This window comes from Panthera leo, chromosome B4 (assembly GCF_018350215.1).
Source record: "Panthera leo isolate Ple1 chromosome B4, P.leo_Ple1_pat1.1, whole genome shotgun sequence".
Lineage (NCBI taxonomy): Eukaryota > Metazoa > Chordata > Mammalia > Carnivora > Felidae > Panthera > Panthera leo.
Genome location: NC_056685.1, coordinates 11,429,699 through 11,453,367, shown reverse-complemented (window position 1 = coordinate 11,453,367; position 23,669 = coordinate 11,429,699). Strand labels below are relative to the sequence as shown.

Sequence of the window (23,669 nt, the reverse complement as noted above, 5' to 3'; positions counted from 1 at the left end):
CATGCTCTGTCTCTCTCTGTCTCAAAAATAAATAAACGTTAAAAAAAAAAAAATTTAAAATGTAGGTTTTAGGGGTGTCTGGGTGGCTCAGTCTGTTGAGCGTCCGACTTCCGCTCAGGTCATGATCTCACAGTCTGTACGGACAGCTCAGAGCCTGGAGCCTGCTTCCAATCCTGTGTCTCCCTCTCTCTCTGCCCCTCCCCCACTCTCACTTTATCTCACTCTGTCTCTCAAAAATTAAAAAAAAAATGTTTTTTAATGTAGGTTTTAATTTTATTTAGCAAAGTGAGGCCAACAGACCAGGGGATGGTTGGCACTGAAAAGGCAGATTGCTACTGAGGGTTTCCAAGAGAAGGAGGCACATGGTACCATTCGGGGGCCACATGAGGAAAGCACCCGGAACAGCTGGGAGGCAGAAAGAGTGGGGAAATAGGGACAAGAGCCTTTATTGTAGTTTCCAGGAAGAAACTGGCAAGGCAGGGCAAGGGGGTTTATGATTGGCTAGTCTGTTTTCAAGTACATTTTTTAAGTGTATTTATTTTGAGAGAGAGTGCATGCACAAGCAGGGCAGGGGTGGGGAGAGAGGGGGAGAGAGAGAGAGAGAGAGAGAGAGAGAGAATATCTCAAGCAGGCTCCTCACTGTCAGCACAGAGCCTGATGCGGGTCTTGAACTCAAGAACCGCAAGATCACGACCTGAGCTGAAGTTGGATACAACCGACTGAGCCACCCAGGTGCCCTACGATTAGCTAGTTTTAATCATTTCAGTCTGAATAATTTCTAGGGTACAAGGGTTGCCCTAAATTGTCTGGTACCTGGCCCTGGGGGGTTAAGCATGGGAGGAACAGCATTCCTGAGTGTAAGAGCCCAATGGAGGAGGTGGTTAGGTTGTGGCCTCTAGACTGGTTGGTGTGCATGTGCGATCACAGGTGAGTCGTTTACTCTCTCTAGAAAGTGGCTAACCTGGAAGGGGCAGTCTCTCGAAGGCTATCAAGTCCCCAAGATGTCAAAACATCAGAAACACATGGTTAATACACTGTCATATTATCCCACAACACTTTATCAACTTGCTACTTCTTTGCTAATGTATTCATGTACTGTTTGCTCTCTGTTAACTCCACCAGAATGTAAGCTCCTTTTGGGGTGCTTGGGTGGCTCAGTTGGTTAAGCATCCGACTTTGGCTCACGGTTTGAGTCGGAGCCTCACATAGGTCTCTGTGCCGACAGCTCAGAGCCTGGAGCCTGCTTTAGAGTCTGTGTCTCCTTCTCTCTACCCCTCACCTGCCAACACTCTCTCTCTCTCTCTCCCTCTCAAAAATAAATAACCATTAAAAAAAAAAAAAAAAAAAACGCAGAAGAATATAAGCTCTTTGGGCAGGATCATTGCATGTCGACTGCTAATTCCCAGCCCTACTCAAACCTACAGCAGTAGAAAACACTCATCCATGTGTGTTGAATGAATGAATGGCCATCTCTTCCCGGAATTACTTATGTATATTATTTGCCCATTTTTAAAATTTAAATGGCTTGGACTTTTCCTGTTGATTTGCACTTTGACAAACACAAAAATTAAAGTTTGGTTTGGTCAGTTACATGTTTTGCAAATATTTTTCCTTTTCCCTTCACTTTTTAAATTGCTTTTAGCCGTAAAGAAGTCCTTATTTTTATTTTCCTGTAGTCAAAGATATCATTATTTATTAAGGTTTCTTAGTTTTATGTCGAGCTCAGAAATTTTTTGCAACTCAGCATGATAAAAAGCAGTATGGGGCACCGAGGTGGCTCAGTTGGTTGACCGTGCAACTCTTGATTTTGGCTCAGGTCATGACCCCAGGGTCATGAGATCATGCTCGGCACTGAGTGTAGAGCCTGCTTGTGATTCTCTCTCTGTCTTCCTCTGCCATTCTCCCCCACCCGCACGCTCTCTCTCTAAAAATAAAAAAATGAATAAATAAGTAAAAAGCAGTATGACATTTAGTATTTTATTATTTCAGTATTTTACAGTTTTATCTTTGGTACAACTAGAGTTTATTTTGTATGAGTTACTAAGGTAGAGATCCAAATTACTAGCAGGATTTATTAAATAATCTATCTTCCCCATTGGCCTGAAATATTTTCTTTACCATATAAATCGTGTGTGTGTGTGTGTGTGTGTGTGTGTGTGTGTATGTGTGAGAGAGAGAGAGAGAGAGAGAGAGAGAGAGAGAATAATTGTGGGGGTCTATTTTCTGAACTCTCTCCTCTGTCTCTTTATCTGTCTTGCACCAATATCACATATTAAGGAAATCACTCAGTACCAATGAGCTCTACTCTATCAGTAAGAAACAGGCCACAGTCTATTATCAGATTACTGAAGGGGCTAGTTTTGCAGCTAAATTGAAAAGCTGTATCAAAATCCAGAAATACCTGTGAAGGAGAAATAAAATTAACAATGTGTGCAATAAAGTAGGTGCTTTGTTAATACAGCCCTTTGTGACAGAGGCAAAAAGTTCACGTGGTTTAGCCAACTCTGCCTTTTATAGCAAGATAGAAGTGCCAGGTCTGTATCATCTCCCTTTGGAATCAAAGGGGACGCTAACTGTCAGTTGTAGAAGCCAAAGTGAACTAGGCTCCCTGCCAGAGGTGGTCCCGCAGCTACGATGTAACTGGCGCCACTTTCCCTCCTTGTCGCTGGCAATTTCAACATCTACAGCCACACCGTGTAAATGTTGGATTGGTTATGCAAGGCCTCCCTCTCCTCTTCATTTTATTCACAGAACAGACGCACTACGTATGTTGCATATTACAATACTGAGGAACGGAGCCCATGTCAGTTCTCCCTCTTTTGCCCAACATCCTCGAACCCCACGCTCAAGTGCCAGCCCATACCGCCACTAGACTGCCTTCCTATCTGTTCAGCTTCTCTGCTTCTCACACTCTGATAACCATGTATCAGTCCAATCTCTAGAAGGCCCTGCCTACCTTGGCTCTTCTGCTATTTCAAGCATCACTTCAGAGACAGTCTTCAAGAATTTGCAGACAAGGAAGAGGAAGTCTCTAGAGACCCTCTTTGTTATCCCAGGGAACCCTGGTTCAGCCAGACATGTGTGATCATGTGCATTACGAAGCAATGGGTCAGCCTACTGTCAGTAGAAAATATGACTTGAGTTAACTTCAGTAGGCACTGAAATATTAAAAGAGTCAAGGCACAAACAGTGCATGGACAGTGGCCGGCACAGCAAGGGCTCAATAAATGGTAACTCTTCTATATTTTTGCCAGTTCTCTCTGACTCTCTGCAAGTCTACGGTCACGTGGCATAAATGGTCAAAGCCCGAGTGAAGCTCACAGGTCCACATGGAGATCAGAGGACCAACCAGTCCTCAACACACGGCGTGGTGCTCAGATTAGAGGGCGGGGCTCCTGTCAAATCATAAAATACATCCATGATCTCTGCACTTTGACGAGATCTCTGTATGTTAATAATATTAACATATTAATATGTTAATAATGTTAATAAATATTGTTCACTCTGTACACTTTACAATGAAACTGTGAATCAGAATGAACCATAAAAATGAAATGACCAAATGTCAACCTTATTTTGTTTTCCACTTAATGATAAACTGCATATAAATAGAAACTTAAATATAACTTTTCAAGTAATAAATTGCAGACTCAGCTCAGTTCAAACCGATTCCTAGTATCTACGCTTTTGTGAGAAAACCTCTTTACCCACTGCCTTTAGGTGGGTTTTCTGTTCAGAAGGATTTTAAATTTTAGATGAGGGGCAGTGAAAGAGAAGCAAAATCTCTTCATGAAGCCGGCCGTCAAGCTGCCATAAGGAAAAATAGGGTATTAGAGAGTATACTTTGTTTAGCTAATGAGTATACTTAACCAGTTAATAGAGATTACGAGGTGCTTGGAAGCCAAGAGGGTGGGAGGAGAGAAACGAATAAGTTATTCAACTAGTTGCTAAGGAACCCTTCTAAGTGCAAAAATGCAGTCACAGCTTAGGGTGGTCATATCCCCCTTCCTGCTGCTTAATCCAGGTTGCACGGAAGAGAAAGTCCAAGGGGGACCCTCTCCCCCTTCCAGGGTGCATATGGGACCACTGAGAAATGGACTCCCTGCTCCGTTTCTCAGAAGTGTAAACAGCCTTCCAAAACACCTTAAAGGACAAACCGAAGCTGTGAGCGTTCTGGAAATCTGAAAGTGGTGAAGGATCCTCGCCATTTCAATGACCTCTGGATCTAAAGGCTTCTGGATGAGTTTTCTACCCACACGTGGCAGGGAAAAACTGCCAAGATTATACTAAAATTGTAACATTAAGGCACCAAATTCTGTTGAGTGGCTTGTATTTCTTTAAATCTTTCTCCTCATTATTCCTCCTTGAGAACAGAGGTTAGTCATTAGGGATAGGGTTGCAACCATTCTTATTTCAATAAATTATTTATTTTTCTAAGATGAAAGCAGACACCATGACAGTATGGTTCAGTCATCCATGGCCAAACAGAGCTTGGCATCGCCATAAGCCACTTGTTCCCCTGGTGGCCGAGAGAGATGTCAGCCCTGGAAAGAACCAAACAGCCCTGAAGAGAGATATTGTGGAAGATGAGAGGGCTCAGATCACCATGGTATTTTCTCACCTTGGAAAACTGAGAACTTGGGGATACTTTCCAAGCAGAGCCCGGATAAAAATGAGCTGTGCTTTATTCCCCTTCTGCTCTTCGTCATGTCCATTTATGGTGGGCAGGGACTCTTTGTTTTCAACTAATTTTTACAGTCAGATGAAGGGCCCACATGTATGAAGGTCATTCGTCAGTCGAATTTAGGGCCATTCTCAAAGCCAGTTGGTCACAAACACTGCAACACAACTGTTTTTGAGCTTACGTGCCACGATGTTCCTGAGAAATCATGAGGGAAGAACATGGGATAATTGGCAAGGAAACACAAGTTATTACAGCCATAGAGCTCTTTGGCGGGGAAGCCAAGCTTCCCTGGTACTGCAGCACTTGGCAGCTGTCCCCTTTGGCATTCCCCTCTTTTTTATTTATCCCCAGAGTTGGAAGAAGTGGCCTTTATTTCAGTCAATGGCTCTCTTGCTTGCACTGTGGCAAATGTTGCCTCCTGTCCTAGCCTGGTGCCTACGCCCTTTGGTTCAGACACTCCTACGCTATACACACAGAGGCCTTGGTTTAGTTGAGTGATTTGATCGTGAGAAAATGTAGTTTTGTTAGGATATAGCCACCATTCACAACCATCCATCAACCACTGCACATCACCATAAAATGCGATGCTCATAAACTCACAAAGATTCCACAATCATGTATTAAAGTCATAATAAAAATTAAACAGCATTTTTAATCTACTACAAATGTAAAACCCAGTAGGGAGAGAACAGATATAAAGATTTCTGACACACAGTCGCTGGGGCACAACATAGGAGGCAACGTGTTAAAAGGCTCTTTGTCAAAACACACTGTGAAATATTTTTTTTTTTTTCCCTGAGCACAGAATCAATAAATCAGAAAGAAAGGCTGGTCTCGAATCAACAGGAGTTGCTCAGTGAGATAATTAAAGACCCAAATCATTAAGGGCTCAGTACAAAGGCTGACATTAAAAATGAATCTGTTCTGAAAATGCATCACATCAGACTTTTTCCCATTTAGAGTCTGTTATTACCCATCAATCTCTTCCCTCCCTCTTTCAATCCCATCCCCACACAGGAAGACTTGGGCTCTGATTGTGCCAGCGAAATGAAATTGTTTGTCATGTGGACAAGTGATTCTCATGTCAGAATTATTGGAAGCCGTGAAATCACTACTATTCAAAATTGCTAGTGAGAGCTCCAGTCTGCTTAAGTAACCCATGGTTCTTAAAGATCTGGTAAGTAATTTTCACAATATAGTCTTAAAGCCCTGGGAATAAAGACAGATGGGGGCTCTTTAAAGGAAATGTTTGTAGTACGGCAAAATAAGAAATTTTATTTGTACAAAAGGGTACAAAACAGGTTTTCTTGGTATTCTAAACACCCAATCTTTCCTCCAAGAATCAACCCCTATCCATTTTCGAAACATGCTTCCGGACACTTCCTGCACGGCTAAGCCTACATGTGTCTACATAACCGTATTTGAAAACAGAAATAAGAGAGTACACTACACAATGTTAGTGTTTAGTGCTTCTTCATTAATATCACATCTTTGCCACCATCCCACATCAGTACATATAAAGCAACCTCATTCAGGACATAACATTTCCACACATGCATATGGAACTTTCAAAGTGTAAATAACGTTAACTTCGGAATAGGCTAAATGGAGAATCAATGAATCTTAGGAACGAACCGTCCCCAGGAGCTCCTGCTGTTCCAACTCGCGTCTGCCACTTGATGGGACTCACTGCTGACACCATTACTCCAATCTGGGAAACAGTGTCTCTTTCTCAGCTCTCTGGCCAGACGTGTAGTTGGGGGAATGATGGAACAGCTTAAGGTACACCTGACGGGCAGAGGCAGGCAAGGCAGGGTCCTACCTAAGCCTCATCGTCTCCTGCAAAACTTTAAGAGTCTAAAATTCCCATTACGGCCCACTCACCTGTTCTCAAGGTGCGAGTCTACCCATCCCCGGGCACTCACCTGTGCTCAATCGTCCATGACTTTCTGCCACTCAAAACTGCCATCCCCTCTCTCCCTATCAAACCCAGGATAATTGAGAACAGGGAGAGAGTGAATCACTGCCCAGAGGGGCCTGGAGTGACTTTTCTGAATAAAAATATGTATAATTCAGTGGCTGAAGAACTATTCCTGGAGATGAGGAACAACTCAGTCTTTTCATAAGGGGCCCCGGTCAAGTTGCCGTCAGTTAAACAAGCTGCACTTCGTGAGAAGGCAGGTGCTTGAGCAAAGTGAATACTGTACTTATTACTGACTTGTGGTGGCTCTTCCAACATGGGAGGGACAGTCCCTCAGCACTGAGTCCTTGTAAAAGATGCTAAAACTCAGGCATGTTTCTTAGTCTTAACACGTCTATAGTCAAGATCACAGTTCCGGTACAGTGGAGTTAAACATGACTATTTTTAGGTAACCTTCAGAAGACAAGGCTTAGCCTTCAGGAACCCTTGGAAAACATCCCTCAGTAACAGACCCTTGGAAAACATCCCTCAGTTACAGACCCTCCTGCTGGGATATCAGGAGGTAGTCACTCTGTTTCCATTTCCATCTGGAGTATTTCCTATGAACTACTCTACATAAAGGTTTCTCTGTTTTCCACCGTGAAAGCTAACCTATTCCAGGTTCACTGTATTTCCTGAGTTTAGAGATCTCGACACCAAAAATATAAATAAAAAGCCCAGTGACAGAAAAGGATTTTGCCCAACTCCCAACATCTTCTGGATATAATCTCTTAAGGTTCTTTTTCATTATAGGGATTACCAATGAGATATATAATATATATTTACACAAGAAGGTGACAGACCACATTATCTTTAAATGCTGTGGCTATAGGAAATTGTTCAATCCATACAGTGATGCAATTTTTTAAATAAGCAGTCATTTAAAAATATTTTAAAATAACTCCATTATTTGCATGTTTTGTTTTTTTTTTTTTTAGTATTTAGACACATGAATCAATAATCTAGGATACTCAGAGATGTCTTTTAAAAATTCAGTTATCTCCCTCAAGGACTCTTACAACAAGGGCTCATAACTTAACATGGCTGGAGTCCTTTCTTCCAAAGAACTTGGCATAAATCCGTGGGAAATACCCTGGCTAGGACTGCTTCTGAGATCCTCACTTCTCTAATGCACTCACCTCATGTCTGACCCAACACACTTTCTCTGCTACCCCGATCCCATCTGACACCCTCCAGAGACGCAGTGGGAGGTCACTGACCCTTTGAAAGCGCCCAGTAACTCAAAGTACTCCACTCTCCCAGGGGGCATGATGGCTTCTTAAAATACCAAGATGGTAGCAAACTTCCTGCTGCAGCTGACTCCCTACACAGGAGCTCGCTGGCTGCCGTACTGGGAGCCACACAAACGGGCCCCTGGGCTCCGAGGTGCGCGTACTAAGGGTGTCTGTGCACATCACTCCCTTCACAGAACAAGAAATTGCTCTCCCTTCAGGTCCTGTCTTCCCTATGGCTTGCTTTGTTTGTTTTAAAGGCATCAGATGCCCCATCTGTATGCAACGCATAGGACAGCACGCCCTATGCATCCATTATGAGGGAAAACACCAGGTTTTTGAAATAGTTGCTTTGAAATATTTGTCTCATTTGCTCAGTCACTAAGAGTCTGAATAAATGGTTATCGGAGGGGTAATGAAAACAGAGGTGTAGTGCTGAAAACAAATACTTGCTGATAGTTTAATTTATTAGGGAGCTATACAAAAAATAAAACAAAACAAAAACGAAAAACAAAAAAACAAACAACAGCAACCCTAGATCCCTAAATTCATTTACTTAATGATCTTATGACAGACTTATTATGTTCTGGGCATTGGCAAATGCAAAAAAAGAAAAAGAAAAAGAAAAAAAAGACAATGATCTTCTTCTCAAAGAGCTTAGGTAGATGAACACGTATGAGCAAATAAAGCAGAAAAAGCATGATAAAATCATATACGGTAACAGGTGGAACAGCCAGGAAGGACGGGCTTCATTCCCAGAGAGAAGGCAGGTCAGAAACAGCAGCACAAAGAGAAGTGCTGTATGATTTCGTATCCAACCAGTCCATTTTGAGAGTCAACAGAACCGCATAATGTCTGAAATTTTCATTTATGGACTGACAAACTGGTTTATCACATTGGTAGGCCCACAAAAGGAATTCCGTTTAAAAACTATTTTTTTAAATAAAATTATTTCCAAAAAATTAAAATAATTTCTATCAATGTATGTGAAAACAAGAAAAAATTTAATTTCTTTCTGTTCATTGTCTGAATATCAGAAAATAATTACAGCATCATTAATTACTCTCAGCATATATTCACATATTATAATCAATTTTTATTTCTAGCGTATCTGAAGAATTTACTTTTTTCCAATGTGGATTTATTATTTTGTATTTTTTCACAAGATTGTTTACAATCATCTTCAAAGTTGTATTTTATGATCACTGCGTTTGCACCTGTCAGCACCTTCAATGGATTCTTCTCGAGTGGCCATGATGTTTTTAACTTGGAAAACACTGTCATTTTGCTACCTTCCTTCAACAAATAATACCTTTCGTCAGTAAATCTCAAAAGATAAACCTTGTCAAAGAACATGTCTCTATTAATGGATTTTTAAATGCTTCTCCAAATTTGGGGGCTGTGAAATAGTCAGCCTTCCCAATCTCATTCCACTGCAGTATAGACATAAAATTATCCAATTCAAAATAGGGGTTCCACCAAGACACTTCCCACAGATTGAGTTATGCCAAAGCACAATTCTAGAATTTCCGAACTCTTATATACCATCAAGCTCTCCTCACCAAATTGGTTCCGTTTCTTTCTTCCTCTCATAGGGAGACGTTGCAGGTTTTGTTTTCAATAACTGCGATTTGCGAAAAGCTTCAAAGTGGCTGTTGTTTGCACTTCACTCATCGAATACTTCGACTACAGATTTCCGACTGTCTTTTAACCAATGCACCAAACTATGGGGGATTTATTTATAAAGAAGGGTGATGCTGTTTTAGTACACGTAAATTGATTTACAAAGTTCCTCCCTCAAAGGCTCATCGGGTTCTAATAGGCAACTGATGGAGCTGGCAGCTTAGGACAAACGATAAATGTGTGGAGTAAACAGAATACAAGAGAACGGGAAAGGAATCTAACCAGAATCACGTGAAAGGAGAGCTGAGCGGTGCCGGGGACTGAGAATACGTGGTCATGGCAGAGGTAATAAAATGGGCCATCATTTCTGAGATGAGCACCATTTAATTTTCAGCAGCTCTGAGCCACCAGGTCATGTGCTGTCCTCCAGCGGTCCCCAGCAGCCCCGCGTAGAAGCTGAAGATGCAAGCTGCTACACTCATGTCCAGCTCTGCACCTGCAGGGTGGATGTGGTGGGCGCAGAGGGAAGGATTCTGGCCTGGCAGGGCCAGTGCCCTGGCCCGTGCCGGGGGTGAGGCTGGGTAGGGGAGCCCAGGGAGGGAGGCACTGGGGGGTTCTCAGCAACGTCAAAGAACTGGCCAGAAAGTAAACATTGAGCGACTGTTGTCAGCTGGGCTGAAGGCAGGTACGGAGTGGTGGAGGTTATGTCTACAGAGCCTTGGTGGCCCTGGGAGCACCTTTGTAGAGGGCGGCCAAGGGTAGGAGAAGAGCAAGGAAGGCTGGTGGGAACACAGCTTGAGAGCCTGAGCTACAAAGGAAGCAGGGCGTTTTACTTCCAGATGTAAAATTAACCATCTAGATGTGGCAACGGGGGATCCAGCAGAATTCTGAAGGCCTGCTTCAGAACAGGAACCAGAGACCCTCTGCGTAACCCAGCCGTTACAGAGAGGCCCTCCTCCCATCATGTGAAATATCAAATTGCATACGTTCATCAGGGCTGCGAAGCCAGCTTCAGCACCAACGTGCCTTATGTATAAAGCCATGGATTCAAAGAGGTAAGACATGCTTTTAGAAACATCATCATGGGAAATGGAGAACCTTGGCTAGCAAACGCAGAAAATCCAACGGCTTTCTAACATCTGCGATTATTCCACGGGGATTTACCCTGAGGAAATGGACACAGCAAAAGACACACGAGACCACAGGACTTTAGACCAGAGGCCTTAGGCTCATCTTGAACAAATGAACAAACAACACTAAGAACTCCTCCACGTCACAGACAGACCAAGACAGACCAGGCGCGGAGCTGTCACAGGGCCCAGCAGAGGCAGAAGGGAGCCTGGAACCCACAGCTTCTGAGTCCAATCCATGTTCTTCCCATTTCACAGCGTTCCTAAGTAAATTTCTTAAATAATCCCTGTGACATCTCCCCCCCCCCCCAACCCCAGATCTCTTCCAGATGCCTGACAACATCTCCCAAATGGAAACGTGAGAGATTCACCCCTAATAATCCCACATTTTCTCATGAAACAATCTGAAAACCATTTGAATTTCCATGATTCTAATCAAGGGGCGGTGATTCCCTCAAAAGAACAGAAGTTAGGGTGGGATTAGATCATTTCCATGCTCATGGATTGGAAGAATAAATATTGTTAAATGTCTGTACTACCCAAAACAATGTACACATTTAATACAATCACTACCAACAGCATTTTTCAGAGAACTAGAACAAATAAGCCTGAAGTTTGTATGGAACCATGAAAGACCCTGAATAGCCAAAGCGATCCTGAAAAAGAAAAGCAAACTGGAGACATCAGAATTCTGGATTTCTGGGGCACCTGCGTGGCACGGTTGAGTGTCCGACTCTTGCTTTTGGCTCGGGTCGTGATCCCGCACTACTGGGACCGAGCCCCACATCGGCCTCTGCGCTGACAGCATGGAACCTGCTTGGGATTCTCTCTCTCCCTCTCTCTCTCTGCCCCTCTCCCACTCATATTCTCTCTCTCTCTCTCTCTCTCTCTCTCTCTCAATAAACAAATAAATAAACATTAAAAAAAAAAGAATTCTGGATTTCAAGTTATGTACAATGCTGTAGTAATCAAAACAGGATGGTACTGGCACAAAAACAGACACACAGATCAACAGATCAGAATAGAAAACCCAGAAATAAGCCCACAATTATATGGTCAATTCATCTTTGACAAGGTAGGAAAGAATATCCAATGAGAAAAAGTCTCTACAACAAATGGTATTGGGAAAACTGGACAGCCACATGCAAAAGAATTAAACAGGACCACTTTCTTACACCATACACAAAAATAAATTCAGAATGGATTAAAGACTTAATGTGAGACCTAAAACCATAAAAATCTTAGAAGAGAACCCAGGCAGCAACGTCTTTGATATCAGCTGTCGCAACTGCTTTCTAAATGTCTCCTGAGACAAGGGAAGCAAAAGCAAAAATAAACTACTTGATTACATCAAAACAAAAAGCTTCTGCACAGAAAACAATCAACAAAACTAAAAGGCAGCCTATGGAATAGCAGACAATATATGCAAATGACATATCTGATAAAGGATCACTATCCAAAATATATCAAGAACTTATACAACTCAAAACCCAAAAAACAAATAATCCAATTAGAAATGGACAGAAGACACAAACAGACACTTCTCCAAAGAAGACAGCCAGATGGCCAACACACAGGAAAAGATGCTCATCACCGTTCATCATCAGGGAAATGCAAATCAAAACTACAATGAGATATCACCTCACACCTGTCAGAATGGTTAAAATCAAAAACACAAGAAACAACAGGTGTCATGTATTATCGGTAGGAATACAAACTGGTATAGCCATTGTGGAAAACAGTGTGGAAGTTCCTCAAAAAGTTAAAAATAGAACTACCTTATGATCCAGCAATCGTGCTACTGGGTATGTACCCAGTAGTCCCCTAGAGGGGAAGGGAGTCCATTTTTTTCATGACTGGATCCCCACTGGCTGACAATGACAGACACATGGAAGGGGCTCCCCCATTAGTACTTGTTGAGTAAATGAATGAATGGTTATCATGATGCATAATGATCAGTAGAGACAAAAAATTTCAGGAAAGAGTGAAATTGCCTCTGGGATCACAGAGGGCACAGCATACATTTTAGAGGGGAGCAATTAAAGCCCACAAATGCATTCTTCGAGGTTTATGCAGGTTTCTCTGGGTCACAGGGAAGGCCTCAGTGGAGGAGACACCCTCAGGGGGACAGTGAAGAGGACTTAAATGATGGGTGTGCTGGGCACGCGTGGGGTGCGGACAGCGCTCCGGGATGAAGGGCTGGTACAAAGACAGGCATTATGAGGAGCCTGGGTGGGATGGTGAGGGATTTACTCTGATGCTGTGAAAGGAAAGGAAGGATCTAGAGGCCTGACAAGAGTCAAAAGAGCATTATTGAACTTGGAAAAACACGAGAGCAAACCTGAGGTTGGAAGGTACACATCCTATTTGCAGGGCATGAGGAAATTGGTTTTGCTGGAGTAGGGAGCTTGTTTGTTTTCATAAGTCATCAGAACTGTAATTCAGGAGCATCTCAGGCCAAAATGTGTATTCTGATATAGTCAGAAATGTATTACTGCGTAGGCATGTTTTTTATAAGCCCTGTTTTTTAAAAAAATATTTATTTTTTAGAGAGAGAGAGAGAGAGCATGAGTGGAGGAGGGTGCAGAGAGAGAGGGAGACACAGAATCCAAAGCAGGCTCCAGGCTCCAAGCTGTCAGCACAGAGCCCGAAGCAGGGCTCGAACTCACAAACTGTGAGATCATGACCCAAGCCAAAGTCAGATACTTAACCAACTGAGCCACCCAGGTGCCCCACAAGCCCTGTTTTTTATCAACTAAGGATATCAGAAACAATGAAGTCCATGGCGATACCTTCTAGATTTTTAACTTTACAAGCCTCAGATTGCTGACTTTAGAGATGTTTCCTTAAGTCAAATAAATATGTGTACAACATATAACTTAATAAATGGATAATTTCTGAAATTGATGTTTTATGTTCTAAACATGACTCTACTCTTCCATGTACTTTTATGGTTCTCAAATTTGAGTATTAATAACCAGTTGTTACTTACCAAAATTTTTATAACTGTAGGAGAGTGGGGGGGGGGTAAAACAGGTGAAGGGGATTAAGAGCACACTTATGATGAGCAATGAGTAATGCACAGAATTGTTAAATCACTATATTTATAGTACACCTGGAACTAATATACCACTGTATGGTAACTATACTGGAATTAAAATATAAAACTTTAAAAACAACAACATTTTTTGATAGTTCTATAATGTATGGGATACTTAAAGTGTGCATACTTTAAAGAACTCATTGGAAACTTAATGAGGGGCACCTCGGTGGCTCAGTCAGTTAAGTGTCTGACTTCAGCTCAGGTCATGATCTCACGGTTCATTGAGTTCAAGCCCCATGTTGGGCTGTACTGACAGCTCAGAGCCTAGAGCCTGCTTCAGATTCTGTGTCTCCCTCTCTCTCTCTCTAACACTACCCCACTCATGCTCGCTCTCTCTCTCTCAAAAATAAATAATGAACACTAAAAATTAAAAAAAAAAGAAATTTAATGAAAGGTGTTAAATTTCATTCAAATTGGATAGAACAGATAAGACAATATTTAGAAAAGTACTGCAAAAATATTTAAGTCAATGATTATATTAAAAGCATGGTTATAAAAAGTAAAAGCTGTTACCAGAGATAAAGGAGGACATCATAAAATGATGGGAGGGTCAATTCACCAAGAAGATAAAAGCACCAAATATGCACGGAACATGAGATTTCCCAAATACACGAAGCAAACATTGACAGGAGTGCAGGGAGAAAAGGACAGCTCTATAAAAATAGTAGAAGACTTCCACACCCTACTCTCCATAACAGAACAACCAGGAAGAACATCAGTTAGGAAACCGAGGACTTGAACAACACCAAAGACCAGACAGACATACACAGAATGCCAACCAACAACAGCAAAGTACACATTTTTCTCAAGTTCACACAGAACATTCTCCACCATATGTTAGGAAACAAAACAAAACAAAACAAAAAAACAAGGCTTAATACATTTTAAAAGACTGAAATCATACAAAGTATCTTTTCCAACCACAGTGGAAGGAAACTAGAAAATCAACAGCAGAAAGAACACCATAATATTCATAAAAATGTAGAAATTAAGCAACACATTCTTAAACAGCCATGGGGACAAAGAAGAAATCACAGGGAAATAAGAAAATATCTTGGACAAATGAAAATGAAAACATAGCATAGCAAAACTTAGAGGATGCAGCAAAAGCAGTGCTAAGAGGAAAATTAATAGTCACACATGCTTACATTAGAAGAGAAGAAAGTTCTCAGAAAACATGATTGTATATTCGAAATTTCATAGACTTGAACCTGGGTGGTTCATGATTACATTGGACCTTGGTTTTCTTTACCTTCTAAGCAATCTAAACCCTGTACATCTCAGTGGGTTTTCCAGGGGCAGGAGGGAAAAAAATAACAACATATATTAAATTACTAGCCTGGAGGATGAAAAACTAGCAGTCGCAGCAGCAGCAGAGCCCAGAGTACTGAACCCGCTGCCCCCCCCCCCCCCCGCCACAGGCTGGACTGCTCCCAAAGACTGGACTGACCCCCCACACACGGACTAAGCCCTCATAGACCGGAACCACCCACCAACAGACTGGACCCCTTACAGTTTGGACCCCCATAGACTGGACTACCCACAGATTAAATCTTTATAGATTAGACTCACCCCAGATGAGACCCGACAGACTGAACCCCCTCACAGACTGGATCCCCAGCCCACAGACTAAACCCTCATAGACTGGAACCCATCCCCCCCTCCCAGACTGGACCTCTTACAGTCTGGACCCTCACCCCACAGACTAAACCCTCATAGACTGGGCCCCCTACATATAGACTAGACCCCTTATAAACTGACCCCCCTCACAGACTGAACCCCCTCATAGAATGGACCCCCTCATAGACTGAACCCCTCATGTCTCACCCGGGCTCCTTAAAACTTCTTATATCAGCCCTTCAGCCTGGAACACAGGTCCCACCCCACCCACGCCCAACACATCCATCTGGCTTGTCCTAATCACTTCCACCCAAGGGTATCTCCTCCATATAGCCTTCCCTGTGACCCAGAGTCCCTGCAGTGGTTTTGCATCATGATGGCTCTTCCACAAAGAGAACTACTGGAGGGACCAACCACGTGTCCAACCCCTTCCCACCCACCCAACACTCAACAAAAGTCACCCACCCCTAGGTTCTCAATGAGTGTCTGTTGTGAACAAAGGTGAGATTTTGGAAATTTATATGTGAATATATTACGGTGTCATAGGCAGAAACACTTTCGTCTTCATTATTATGCTTGGCTACTTAAAAAGACTTTCTGTTGGGAGTAGTAATTTGTGTTCTAATTAAAACTGTTTCTGGGAACACACTGTATGAATTATGAGGACAATATCCACATGAAGCTAACACTGGCAAACCCCCCAAAACGGAACAGTTCAAACAGCTTCACGCACAAGCCAAGGGAGTAGATAAACCATATTTTCTCCTGGAAGCTGTATATATTTTCATGTCTTAGGCCACTCAGGAATCTACTATTCTTTAAAGAAAGTGCATTTAATCATTAGTGTTTCAAATTCAGCAAATAACTTGTACATATCTTAATGCTACCATGAAATGAAAGAGATACTAGAAATATTTGTATCTTACATGAAATACATGTAGTGCAACATATCATCATATCAGTCAAACACACTCATTTACTCCTTCATTAATTGACAGAATTATTTAAGAAAGAAACATGATCTTTGCTGTTATGTTGAGATTACTTTAGTGATTTCCCGTGATATTCATCAGTAAACTTTTTCTCCTCACAAACCATGACAAAATACAGGGCATTTTCTAGTCAGCTCTGCTTTTAAAATACTTATTGAATCATAAGCACTAATCTTTTCCAAGTAAACCAAACTGTTCACATTAGTATTACCTACAAGATTTTTTCTTAGAAAATATCATCAGTGTATTGCATCACACTGGTTAAGGGCATTCACTGGGTCACTCGCTGGCTTGGGTAAATGATTCAACGTTTCTGCTCAGCTTCTTCCTGTAAAATTGGGATTAAAGTGGTTCCTAAGTTTTTTGGTTTTTGTTTTTGTAAGGGTTAAATAAGTGAATAAATACATGTTAGCCATTAGTCTTTTTATATGTAATTATATTAATTGGACAAATATGTATTAAATGCCTATCATACTGTGCAAGCACTGTTCTAGCAGAGAACAAAGCAGGGAGACATTTTCTGATGGCAACAGGTGCTATAGAGGAAAGCGAAGTTGGGGAAGGGGGCAGGGGATAAATGTGAGCGTGGCAGGAGGTGGTTGGGGGAGAGGATATCTGATACAGGAGATCTGGGGGAATGGCTCAGTGAGAAGATGCTACCTGGCAACATTTCTAATTTTTACTTCATTCTACAGTAGCATTAAGATATCTATGGGAAAGTGTTCCAAGCAGAGAGAACAGCAGGAACAAAGGCCCCCAGTGGTGCAGGCTTGGCATCTTTGAGGAACAGCAAGGAGGCCAGTATGGTTGCGGGTGAATGAAATCATGAGGGAGAAGCGAAAGATGAGATCAGGGAGGTAACCAGGGGCTGGGGACACACAGTGCCCTGAAGGTTGTTCTGAGGACTTGGTCTTTTATCCTGAAATGAAAAGCCAATGGGAGTTTTCAAAAGAGGTATAAGCAAAGTCTGGCCAATCTGCTAAGAAAGAACAGTGAAGTAGAGAAGGCTGGGGGAAGAAAGATAAGTTTTATATATGATGGAGACTTCGATCAGGGTGGTGGCTGTGGAGATGGTGGGCAAGTGGTGGGATTGTCAACTTTCCCAAGTTGGGACCAGAGGATTTGCCAATGGATAGGACTGTGGGGCGTAAGAGCAAAAGACGAGTCAAGCATGACTGTGGCTTTTGGCCTGAATAACTAGAAGAACAGAGTTGCCATTTGCTAAGACAAGGTAGACAGCAGGAGAAGCAGATTTTGTGTAAAATTCAGGAGTTTATTTTGGATCTGGTGAGTGAGTGATGCTTATTACACAGCCAAGTGGAATTCTCAAGCAGAAAATTGGATACACATCCATGGTTTCAGGGGAGGAGTCCAGGCTGATCATATAAATTCAGGAGTGACCCATATATAGAAATTTAAGTCCTACTGAAAATATAATTCATTAGGGAATATGATATATTTTTAGGGAAAAGAAGTCATTCTGATATGTCCTTTGAATTGTATCAGCCTGAAATACAGCTTACATCCCACGCTGGTACAGACACCAAAGGGGAGGAGTTGAGGGGGCGTCCTTTATCATCTCCAAATGTATGGGCGGATATTCCACAACCAAAGTCAGATGAGGAATTAACTCTAAACAAACTGACTTCTCACCTGTAACTTATCTCAGTGTCACTGACCTTATACTATCTATAGAAGAATGGTCTAAAAGAATAGCACTCTGAAAAAAAAGATAATTCTTCAAAAACCCCAAATAAAATTTTACATATAGACCAATATAAAAAATCAAGTCTCTTCTGCTGTAGCAGCAAAGGAGCAAATATGCTACAGAACTCAGACCTGATATTTCAGATATTAGCAGTTAGCTAAGTAATAAAACTAGGGTGCTGACTGCTAGGAATTTACCCAAGGGATATAGGAGTACTGATGCATAGGGGCACTTGTACCCCAATGTCTATAGCAGCACTCTCAACAATAGCCAAATTGTGGAAAGAGCCTAAATGTCCATCAACTGATGAATGGATAAAGAAATTGTGGTTTATATACACAATGGAGTACTATGTGGCAATGAAAAAGAATGAAATATGGCCCTTTGTAGCAACGTGGATGGAACTGGAAAGTGTTACGCTAAGTGAAATAAGTCATACAGAAGAAGGCAGATACCATATGTTATCACTCTTATGTGGATCCTGAGAAACTTAACAGAAACCCATGGGGGAGGGGAAGGAAAAAAAAAAAAAAGAGGTTAGAGTGGAAGAGAGCCAAAGCATAAGAGACTCTTAAAAACTGAGAACAAACTGAGGGTTGATGGGGGGTGGGAGAGAGGGGAGGGTAGGTGATGGGTATTGAAGAGGGCATCTTTTGGGATGAGCACTGGGTTTTGTATGGAAACCAATTTGACAATAAATTTCATATATTAAAAAAAAAATGAGGGTGCTGAGCATCCCGTTATATATGAGCACAAATGCCCAAGATGATGTTTCCTAGGACACCAGAAACCGCCCAAGCACAAATATTATGAAACAAGTCCCCCCAAATGTTGTGTTCTAGATACTCCCCAAGTGTTTAGAAACAAAATCAAATCAAACCAGTTAAAAAAAAGAAAATGTTTCAGAATAAATTCAACAAAGATATAGATTTATACACAGAAAACTATATAACACTAAAAGAAATGAAAGATCTAAATAAATGAGAAATTGGTCATGTTTATGGATTGAAACACTTGAGTTTTTTAAGTTATCAGTTGTTTCCAAACTAATGTACAGATTCAATGCCATCCCAAACCAATTCCCACAAGGCTTTCTGCAAAATAAACACACGTGCCGATTCTAAAATTCGTATGAAAATGCAAACAATCTATAATACCCAAAGCAATTTGGAGAAAAGAATAATAAAGTTAGAGGACTCTAATACCTGATTTCAAGACTTACTAGAAAGCTACAGTAAGCAAGATGGTGTGGTATGGGCAAAAGACAGATATATAAAGTAATGGAACAGAATGAGTCCAGAAATTAAGTCAGCTGTGTAAAGGTCAATTGATTTTTGACAAAGGTACGAAGGCAATTAATCGAGAAAAGAAAGTCTTTTTAGCAAATGATGCTGAAAATGGTATATCCCAATGGAAAAATAAAAGAATATCATCCTTACCTTGCACCATACATTAAAATTAATCTGCAGGTGACCTTATATTAGACCTAAGTGGAAAACCCAAAACTATACAACTTATAGAAGAAAGAAACATTTGCAAACTTAGGGTAGGCAAAGACTTCTCATACACGACACCAAAAGCACAAACCATAAGAGAAAATAAATTGATGAGTTGAACTTTATCACCATTAAAATGTTTCCTACTCAAAAGGTGTCATTAAGAATTAGGTGTTGGTTTTTTGGGTATGACACAGAACACATCAATGACAAAAGAAAAAAATAAGCTGAACTGTGTCAACATTAAAAACTTTGGTGCTATGAGTGATGCCACTGAGAAAGTAAAAGGACAGCGCTTAGGACAGGAGAAAACATTTGTAAATAATATGTCTAATAAAGGACTTGTATTAGAATATATAAGGAAGTTTTATAGCTCAAAAACAAAAACCAAATGACCCAATTTTAAACTGTGTAAGGTATTTGAACAGATGTTTCTCTAAATGAGACATACAAGTGTCCAAGAAGTACATGAAAAGATGATCAACATCATTAGTCATCAGAGAAATGTAAATCAAAACTGCACTGAGATATCACTCCACACCCACGAGGATGGCTATCAACAAAAAGACAAATAATAAACAAGTACAGGAGAGGATGTGGAGACACTGGAATCCTGACATAGTACTCATGGGATTGTAAAATGGGGCAGTCACTTTGGATCACAGTTCAGAAGTTCCTCAAAATGGTAAACACAGAGTTACCATTTGACCCAGCCATCCCACTCCTAGGTATATACCCAGGGGAAATGAAAACATATGGTCACACAAAAATTTGTACGTGGAAATGTCTAGCATCTTTATTTACAATAGCTGAAAGTATAAACAACCTAAATGTCCATCAACCGATGAATCAATAAAATGGGATATATCCATATAATGGAATATTATTTGGCCATAAAAAGGAATGAACTATCGACACATGCTACAACATGGATAAATCCTGAAAACATTAAGCCACATGAAAGAAGCTGGTCACAAAAGACCACACGTCGTATGATCCCATTGATATGAAATATTGAGAATAGGCAATTCTAAAGAAACAGAAAGTGAGAGGTTAGGGAGGGAAGAACTGAGAGTAACCGCTAATGGGTATGGATCTCTTTTAGGTGTTCTCCTTAATATTTATTTCTTTAGTTTGAGAGAGAGAGTGCACGAGCAGGGCAGGGGCAGAGAAAGAGAGAGAGAGAATCCGAAGCAGGTTCCTCACTGTCAGCATGGAGCCCAATGCAGGGCTCGATGACACGAACCGTGAGATCATGATGTGAGCTGAAATCAAGAGTCTGATGTTTAACTGACTGAGCCACCCAGGCACCCCTTACATGTTCTCCTTTAGAACATAAGATGTTCTAAAATTAGATTGTGTGATGGTTGTACAACCTTGTGACTAAAACAAAACCACTGTATACTTTAAATGCATGAATTGTTCGGTATGTGAATTATATCTCAGTAAAGCTAGTTTTTAAAAAGACACTATTAAGAAAACGACCAAAAAAAAGCAAGCTATAGAATGGGAGAAAAATTTGTATGACATATATCTGACAAAAGACAGAATATATAAAGAACACTTAGAACCCAATAATATCATGATAAACAATCCAATAAAAAGTGAGCAAAAGATTTGAAGAGGCAGTTTACTCAAGAAGATAAGCAAACGGCCAATCAGGATACAAAAAGATGATCATCATAATTCATCAGCAGGGAAATGCACACACCCATGGGTGTCTACCCATAAGAATGGCTAAAATTGAAAAAACAAAGTAGCAAATATTGATAAGAATGTAGAGTAACAAGAACTTACATACACTGTTGATAAAAATGTAAAAAGGTAAACCCACTTTAGAAAACTGGCAGTTTCTCAAAAAGTTCAATCTAACACCTACTATATGGCCCACTCATTGTTCCTAGGTCCTCACCCGAACATATATCCACACCGAGGCTGTGTCCATAATAATCCAAGTGTCTAGCAATAATAAATGGATAAAATGTGGAACATCTGTGATGACAGAATGCTACTCAGCAGTGAAAAGGAACAAAGTACTGACCACGCTACCATACGAATGAATGTCAAGAGGTACGATGAGTGAAATAAGCCAGACACAAGATGTACCGCTGTATAATTTTGTTGACATAGTATTTTAGAAAATGCAAAATAATCTCTAATGAGTGTTAGTGGTTGCCTCTAGGGTTGGGGCTAAGGAAGGGAGTCCATCAAAGGGATATCTGGGGTAACGGAAATTTTCCGTTCTTGATGGTGGTGGTGGTTTCAGGAGTACGATTCATGCTCACATTCATCACTAAATTGTTCAGTTTAAATGGGTGCAGTTGATTAGGTGTAAGTTCTATCTCAACAAAGTTGACCTTCAAAAAGTAATGAGAACCAATGGGAAGAGAATTTATATACAAGTAAACAGCTCACAACCAGAAAATCCAATGTTTGTATAAATAGCGCCTCTAAACCTCTGAGTGGTACATGTGCACGTAAATAGTGTTCTCCTTTGGCACTTCAAACATCCCTTCCCACTGATTCTGTAACGAATTTGCCTGACAAACCTCATATGGTACCCCCAACAGTCAAGTCTAGCCCACCTTCTCTGTCTAATTACAAATTCTGAACAAATGGGATCCATATCTAAGACGTTTTAGGACGATTGCAAAAGAGAGGATAAATCCCTGATGGCAAAGCTCAGTGAAGGGGTGGGACAGCTGTGTCCCCAGGAAGACTTCCAAACTTTGTTCTAAGGTTCATTCCCCTTGCAGACACTTTTATGCTCTCATGCCAACCTATCTTTACATAAACTTCTGCTGATAAGCATACAGTCAAGTTGCTTCGAAAGTTAGAACTTAAATCTACTTGAACTTCATCTCATAAAATGAAAGACCATCTGTAGAGATACAGATGAAATGATACAGATGTCCACAAAGAAAGAGTCTGTATGGAGGCCCTGCTATTTATGGCACTATTTATTTCCCACACATTTTTCTCATTCAGGACTCGCTATAACCTTCCAATGTAAATATTGTTGTTATTATGTAAATATTACTATTTCTCCCCACTAAGGAAATGGATACTCAGAGAGGCTCAGGTATTTGCCCAAATGCACCCAGCTAGGAAGAGGCAGAACTGAGATTTACATAAGGGGGACACTTTCAACCGATTTATTTAGTGACAGATCCATAGAGAACTTAAAGCAAGTGAACACACATAGCTTCGGTTTCAAGTATTAATGCCTTTTCTTTTTCTTCTTTTGCATCACCGATAAAAAAAGCACACATTGAAATATACTACTGACATTTTGTGGGCCTTAATCTTGTCACTAAAATGTCATATTCTTTCTACCGGGAAGTCAATATGTGGTGGAAAAGTGGTTCACCTGCTTTTGTAAGAACAGCCTGTAAGGGTAAAAAAAGAAAACCACAGCCCCAAAATGGGCCCACTTAGGTTAAAGCCCCAAGTCAACAGACTAAGACTTAAGACCTAAACTCACCACAGTTTCGGCTCCCTAGGAGCGTAACTTTTAATTAGTCAATATAGGATTTCCTGGTCAATTCTAGGAAATTTACTGATGGATCCCTTTTACTACCCTTAAGAGGGCAACCTTGCCTATACAGTGCATTCCTTGTTAAGAAATTTCTTTCTTGCTCTCTTTTAGTGCCCTCCCTCTGCCTTCAAAAACCTTCCTTCTGTTTAGCTCAGTGGAGCTTCCCTTTACTTGCTTGATGGGACGCTGCCCACCTCACGAATCATTTGATAAAGCCAACCAGATCTTCAAATTTGCTCAGGTGAATTTTGTTTTTGAACACTCTACCAAACACAGTCACATGAGCTTCTAGGGAGTACCCCGAATGTGGGGAGAGCCATTGCTCTCAAGGAAGAACCAGAATGCGGCAAATTATAAAGCCAACGGAACAGCAAGGAACTGGGAAAGATTGCATTTAGGTAATTGGGAATTAATGAGGAACCAGCAGTCAGAGCTGCTTAAACCTCCAGCCTCGTGGCTGACTGTAAAACTTCTGGTAACCATGCAGAACGGTCACTGGACAGAGAAAAATCGTCCATATGCTTCCAGTCCGGATACTTCAAAAAATGTCCTCCAATGTCCTATAAAAATGTTCATACAAAAA

General features: G+C 41.0%; 1 protein-coding gene across 11 annotated transcripts in view; it reads right to left on the bottom strand.

Moving 5' to 3' along the window:
* CAMK1D (calcium/calmodulin dependent protein kinase ID) overlaps positions 1-23,669 on the bottom strand; it is a 501,235-nt gene that overhangs the window by 139,080 nt on the left and 338,486 nt on the right. The window lies entirely within an intron of this gene.